The following is a 7,041-nucleotide window of genomic DNA, read 5'->3' as shown; positions in this document are numbered from 1 at the left end:
TTCACTAGAGATGATACGTTTTTTAAAAAATAATTTGACCTTGACTGTCAGTTTATAAACACCAGGTGTTGATCTAAATTCTGACCTTGTTTCAGAATTTTGAGCAACCTTCGTAAACAAGTTCTATTTTATTTTAAAATGATTGATTGTTTCCAAGGTCATGATGGCACATTGTCTTTAAGATATAAACACTTTTGTTATATTTCTTAGAGTAAAATGATTGGTTTTCGTCAGGGTCACACTAGGTAACCGTTATCTGTAACACGTACTTGCTACTATAAACTACCAGAAGATGATCACGTAACCCTTGTTTACGTTTTAGAAAGCCCATTTAACCCATGTTTTGGAGAATTAATATCAGTAGAGTGTGTGTGTGTGTGTGATTTGGATTTTTAACGTAGCCTTAACAATTTTTTCAGTCATATCGCTACGATGTCTGAAGTGTGACAGTTTATAGTGATGTCTAGCATGGGGGCATCATGCCGCATACATGTAGCATGATGTCCCACCCAGTCACATTATCCTGACACCAGGCCGACCAGTCCTAACACTAACCTCTTAATGTTGAACGCCAAACGAGGTAGCTGTTAGTGCCATTTTTGAAAGTCTTTGGTAAGACTCGGCCGGGGATCGAACCCATGACCTCCCGCATCCGAGGCGGAATATCAGTAGAAGTTGGGCTGTTAAAGTGATCACGTGACCCTTGTTTACTTTTCAGAAAGCCCATATAACCCATGTTTTGGAGAATTAATATCAGGGCTGTTAAACTGGAAGTTGTATGTTGTGCTGTTTGGAGTTATTTCAAATTACTTGGATTCAAAAGAATTAATCCTGTTATTTTTCTGGAGAATATGTTTGCTCATGTAATATTGTGGAACAAAAACAGTTCTTTTTATAAAAATTTATTCAGCTATCAGAAACCGGAGTGATAATTCTTATTTCTACAAGGAACTGTATATTTCAACACTACATATTGCAGCATACGTCATCGTCTTCCATATTGGATTCTTCGTCGATTTGAAAGATTCGACAGCTCATCAGCAGCATGATGTTGTTTCCAGGTATCCTATTGAATTTACTAGAGAAGTTTGTAGATATATTCTGTTCTTTGAAGATTTTCTTCGACTTGCGCGTAATGAAGTAGAAGCAAAATAAGGCTGTGTATTTCTTTTGTGAAGAAAATAGGAATTAGAAGTTAGAATGTGATATTAATTCAGTAACTGTGTGTTAACAATACCGTTTGTGATGCAGAATTGAGTGAATCGAAATGGTTTTCAATTGAAAATGTGTCCATTCCAGTGTAGAAGCTTAGATATAAAGGATCTACAGACTTATTGTATTGAAGACAATGTTTTGTGGCGGATTTTCTTGTCCAAGATATCAGAATGAAGAAAGTAGTTAGACTTCTTTATCAGAGGAGATTATGGAACTGAATGATAACAAGGAGACGTACAAGAAAGATCCTCAAAAAAATGAAAAGCACAAGACCAATATGGGAGTCGTTGTGGAATGAAAATAGTGACTGTGCAAACAAGAGTACTGGTGATGTGTTGAAATTTTTTTTAACAAATCTTCCACTTGAACAATGAGAAATAATTTACAAGTATTATGTGCAATTGAAAGTGCTAGAGAAAAGGCTTAAGTGACTTTGAGTATAATTCAAACAGAAATGAATAGAAGATTGCATAGGCAGCATTGCTTCACCTATAACTGGCAAGATTTCCAGGATGATTTCTATAGTGGGAACAGTATGAGTGATAGAAAAGCATGTCAGATTTGAAGGACTGATTGCTTTGTCAGATAGATTTAATGCTGTGTGACATCCTTGGAAAGTGTGGAAGGGAAAAGGCAGCGAAAGTTTATGGCTTTTCATGTGGCTAAAAGTAGTACACGGAAAGGAAATATGCACAGACTTTGCACGGATAAACGTGAGGAATATCCAAATGATACATATTATTTGTATAATGATTCTGAAGTATGGAGAGATCATGGTGTAAGTGGAATCGGAGAGTTAATAAAAATTAAACGTGTCGAGTAATGAGAAATATGTAAAGTACTTTGCACTGGGATATATAGATGAATATGTACATAACTTGTAAATATATTTGTTAATGTCCAAGTGTTATGCATTAAATGGATAATACTTAGACCAAATCACAGGTTGTACAGCTCGTGTATGTAATTGAATAAATGTTTTGTACCCATACAAGATAATTCTCTTTTTGGAATCTAAACTCTTTCTGTGAGCCTTTCTTTGAAATATCAGTCTTTTTCTATGTCTTTCTATCTTCTGTGACTTGGAACTTGACATCCCTTTGATTCAAAACCTATCACGAAACAGACAGGTTGCAAGAAAAAACTGACAGTTGATGTTATCAAGAGTGCAGGAGACTTTACTGTGCCATTAGGACACGTACGTTCTCCAGAAAACCACGCTACTCGGCAACGATGTCTCCTTCTCTCAGTCACTTCTACTTTGTCGTTGACTGCGATGTCTACCAACACTGATTTAACTCCTGTGTTTCTTCATTTTATGTATTTTAAAAAAAAAATACTAAACCCAATTTTTAAAATAATACTCTTATTCGACAGCAGCGAAGGCGTCTTCTCCTGGTCTTACCACAGTTGCTGCACCTACAAAGGTGATCTTTCCTAAGACCAAAGTATGAGGCAGAGCAAGTAAGTTGTGAAGTGTAGTGGATGTATCTAAGCAACAACTGTCAGGCCTCTATGTTCCACTTCTGTTTGTGATAATAACTTGTGATACTTCCCATTTTTCAAGGTGGAAGTATACAAAACCGTACAAAAATTATATGACTTTAGCGTTTGCCACTTGCATAGACTCTTCGCTTTACAAGTATCACGAGAAAAATATATATCCAATTTTCTACCATTTTCAAAAACACGCAAACACTTGCAGCTTTAATACAAATCCGTATTTAATTTATTTGTGGATATCCCACAGACCCGTCCAATCATATAGGGCTGGTTAGCAACATACAGGGCTTGTTAGGAACGTTAGGAATATCCCCTCATTTTTTTCAGAAATATCAAAGCTTTTATGTGTATTTTCTCTGTTCCACCCTTGATTAGTGTTTAGGTATGTTCCAACAAAGAAAAAAGAAACAAACAATTTTTTAATTGAGGTTTCTCTCTGCTTATATTTTTTTTCAAGCTGTTGGTAAATGGCAGATTACATCCGCATACCTTCTCAAAGTGAGAGGCATATCTACGCGTAATTACATTGGTTAAATTCGGTTTTAATGATTAGTCATCGTTAATCTTTAACTTTTCTTTTTCTATGCATTTCTTTCTGATAGAAGAATAAAGGCTTTCTATTGTTGAAACGATATTTATGTTCTCTAGTCTATTGCTAAAAGTATCTATAGCAAAGTGCTTAAGTTTGTACAGTTTTCTTAGTTCAAGCACTACAAAACAATGCCAAGTTTGTATGAATGAATATAATAAATTATAGTCGCCTACGTAAACTAAGTGCTTTTGTGACTTGTTAATTCCTGATGACCATGATATTTAACTGATCGGGGTTGTAAGAATGGAGCCGCTACAATCCCGCGATTATGTGTGATTGTCACACTTCTTAAATAGTCTATCCAAGTTTGTCTTGACAGAGGATTGAAAAGCGGACGTGAAGGAAAATACCCGTTTGTTACTGCAGTTAGCTGTCATTGTGTTTATTATAATGATGCATGCCGTATATATTTGTGTTTTAGAGGTCATATTTCTTCATACATAAATAAACGCATCAATAGATAGACAGTTTGGGTCATTATCCTTGAGGTTCACTGAACTTTAGCTTCTTTACTTCATAGAAACCCCAGGCTAACAAGTTTGGAGAAAGATAAAAAAAAACACAAACAAAACAACCTATGCTATTCAATACTGTATAACTTCTGATTCTGATGTGAGTGTGTATGTCAACATGTTTAAGTGAGATAAAAAGAAATTGTCAGCTTTAAAACTCGAATCAGTAGTGTGACCGTTCAGTATAAATTCATTTATCATAGAAACCACTCCTAAATACATTAAATCATTGATGTGCCTGTAGTATCGAAATATAACGTAACAAGTGCATGAAACTTTATGATGTGCCAAAAGTCTTTCGATGAATCACAAAAACATAACTAAATATATCCTTGTTTGAATCGACTATAATTTTAAGTTAATATTCCTGTCTAACAATATTATTGAGCGCTTTGCAATACCAGAGATAAATAAATGGAATAAATAATTCTAGCTCCAATCAAATACTGAACACAACAAATATGATTGTTTTCTCCTTCAAGATCTTAACAGCTTGAGTGTGTGTGTGTGTGTGTGTGTGTGTGTGTGTGTGTGTGTGTGTGATATTGATTTTGAACGTAGCTTTAACAATTTTTCAGTCATATCGCTACGATGTCTATATTAGTATGGCAGTCTATTGTGATGTCTAGCACTGGGACATCTCGCCGCAGACAAGTAGCACGATGACCCATCCAGTTATATTTTCCTGACACCAGGCCGACCAGTCTTAGCACTGGGACATCATGCCGCAGACACGTAACATGAACTTCCATCCAATCAGATTATCCTGTCACCAGCCGACGAGTCCTAGCACTAACCTCTTAATGCTGAACGCCTAGAGAGGCAGCTCTTGCTACCATTTTTGCACGTCTATGGTATGACTCGGCCGAGGTTCTAACCAGCGACCTCCCGATTCCGAGGCGGACGATCTAACTACTAGGCCACCGGATTGGTACAGCATGAGGAGGCGATCTACATATATTACGAACTTTTGCAAGACTGGTGGGTTTAAAGTGAAGTTGGTTACATTTTCAACATGTACAGTGGAGAAAATGATAATATACCTCTATGTTACTTTCATGTAATGTGGCTGAACTTTCTTAGGATATTGTACTTGTGGAAATTGTACATGATCTAAGTACACTGCTAACTAAAATGACTGCTCCCTTGTGCTCAAAATCAACCTGAATTAGTCGAAAGCACACTATCTTTAGATATTATTGAAACAGGGAAAAGGTATGAACTACCAAATAGATAAAATGTACAAAAAGTTATCGGCTCTTTTTTTATAATTTACCTCTGAAGTCCAAGAAGTAAAAATAACCAAACCGAGCTAGCAGGTTTTGGAGAGGTGCACATCAGAAGTAAGACCAAGCTGTATACTCTGTGACCCATAATACGTCCGTCAATCATTCACCAAAATAAAGGGAATTATAGATTCTTTGAACAATACCTGATATATACAAGGTCGTTTTAAAACAGGCAATATTTTCAGTGAGGAAACTCTTGGAAATTATTTTACAATAAAATTCTAGTAGCAGGGAGGGCGAATCCAATAAAATTTATAAGGTTCCAAATGTCGAAATAAACCCTCCACATGGAGGGGTTTCAACCTGAAATAACGTCGACTACGTTTCAAGAGGAACTCTCGGAGAGATAAACCTCTTTGGGAGGTCCTCCTGAGTTAGTCCAAATACGGTTTCTGGTTGAAAAACCCATTAATGGCTCTTCGATTAAAAAAAAAAATGAACCAATTCGTTGTCGTCGCCCGCCCTGCTGCTATGAATTAAAAAATTTTATCAAGACCAACTCGATACCGTGTTCTAGGATCGTGTAAGTTTATTGTTATAAACCCATGAAGGGTTATTTTAGCACGAGTAATTTTTTTATATATTTATTTACGTCCATATCGCCGCTACACCAAGTCTGATGAATATTTCGTAACGTGTGAGTATCAACTCCGTTAAAGACAGTAAGAATATTACAGTTATCCCTGATCACTTTAGGAATTTGTGTATACCGCTGGGTTACATAAATTACATCTGTGTTTTTGTGTCTACCTCTGGAAAAAATCCTAGCTGGATTTGATTGTCTATCCAGCATTACATCACTTTAAACAACTAAATTATTAATATATCCATCAATATCATCAATACTTGGCGCTTCATTAATGTCAGTTATAAATTAAACAACATCATCTCCGCTCTCATTTAACGATTTTGCCTTTTCATTAAGATCTTTTATTACATCATAGCATCGTTGATCGTCTACAGATGGAGCTACCAGATATAATTTATCCCACTTCATCCACTTCATTATTAAATTAAGTAACAACTGCGTCTTACCACTTCCAGATGGTCCTATAATAATCATATGAACAGAATTTGGCAGCGCTGCGTGATGCTTAACTGGTTCTCGTTTCCTTGTAGCAGAAAAGTCAGTGATCTCCATTAGAATAATATAAAATAAATATGGATTTATATTGTGTGAAAGGCAGGGCGCGCACGCCAACAAGTGATCTAACAACCATTGTAACAAAAATAACAGATCTGCGGTTACGGGCAAGTGTGAACGATGCGGTACAAAGAAATTTAAATTTATCTCTACTGACAAGTTAGTGCAGCCAGGTGAAAAACCAAAGTCAAAGCCAAAACCAAAACCAAAACTAAAGCAAAAGCCAAAACTAAAACCAAAGTCAAAGCCAAAGCCAAAGTCAAAGCCAAAGTCAAGTAAAAAAAAAAGCAACACGGGAGTGACATTGCAGCAAAATTAACAAAATTACCTGGGCTCCGTGGGGTAAATACCCAGGAGAAAGACACCTCCCAGGATATAATTACTGCGGCCCAGAAACCCGACTTGATATCAGACTTGATGACCAAGATCAACCAAAACCAGGTGAATATCCGATAAACGCTATTGATAAGGCATGTGATGCTCATGATATAACTTATAAAAGTAAAAATCTAGAAGATAAACATATCGCAGATCTGAAATTAATTCACGCGTTAAATTCCATCACTGATAAATCTCTAAAGGAGAGGTTAGCTATTTGGTTGGTTAGATCCACAATGAAAGGTAAATTAGCGTTAGGTGCTGGTAATTAATTATAAATGGAATCGATTTATTATTCCCCAAGATGATACTGGAGGGGTAGCGCAGCAATTAGTAAACTCGCTGAAGAAGCAAAAGTTACACGCGTTACTGCTAAAAAGTGGTTATCCAAACAGGCAATATGGCAAC

Source organism: Sinohyriopsis cumingii, chromosome 7 (assembly GCF_028554795.1).
Source record: "Sinohyriopsis cumingii isolate HCF-2022 chromosome 7, ASM2855479v2, whole genome shotgun sequence".
Classification (NCBI taxonomy): Eukaryota; Metazoa; Mollusca; class Bivalvia; order Unionida; family Unionidae; genus Sinohyriopsis; species Sinohyriopsis cumingii.
The sequence above is the reverse complement of the archived record's forward strand: the minus strand, read 5'-3'. Positions refer to the sequence as shown.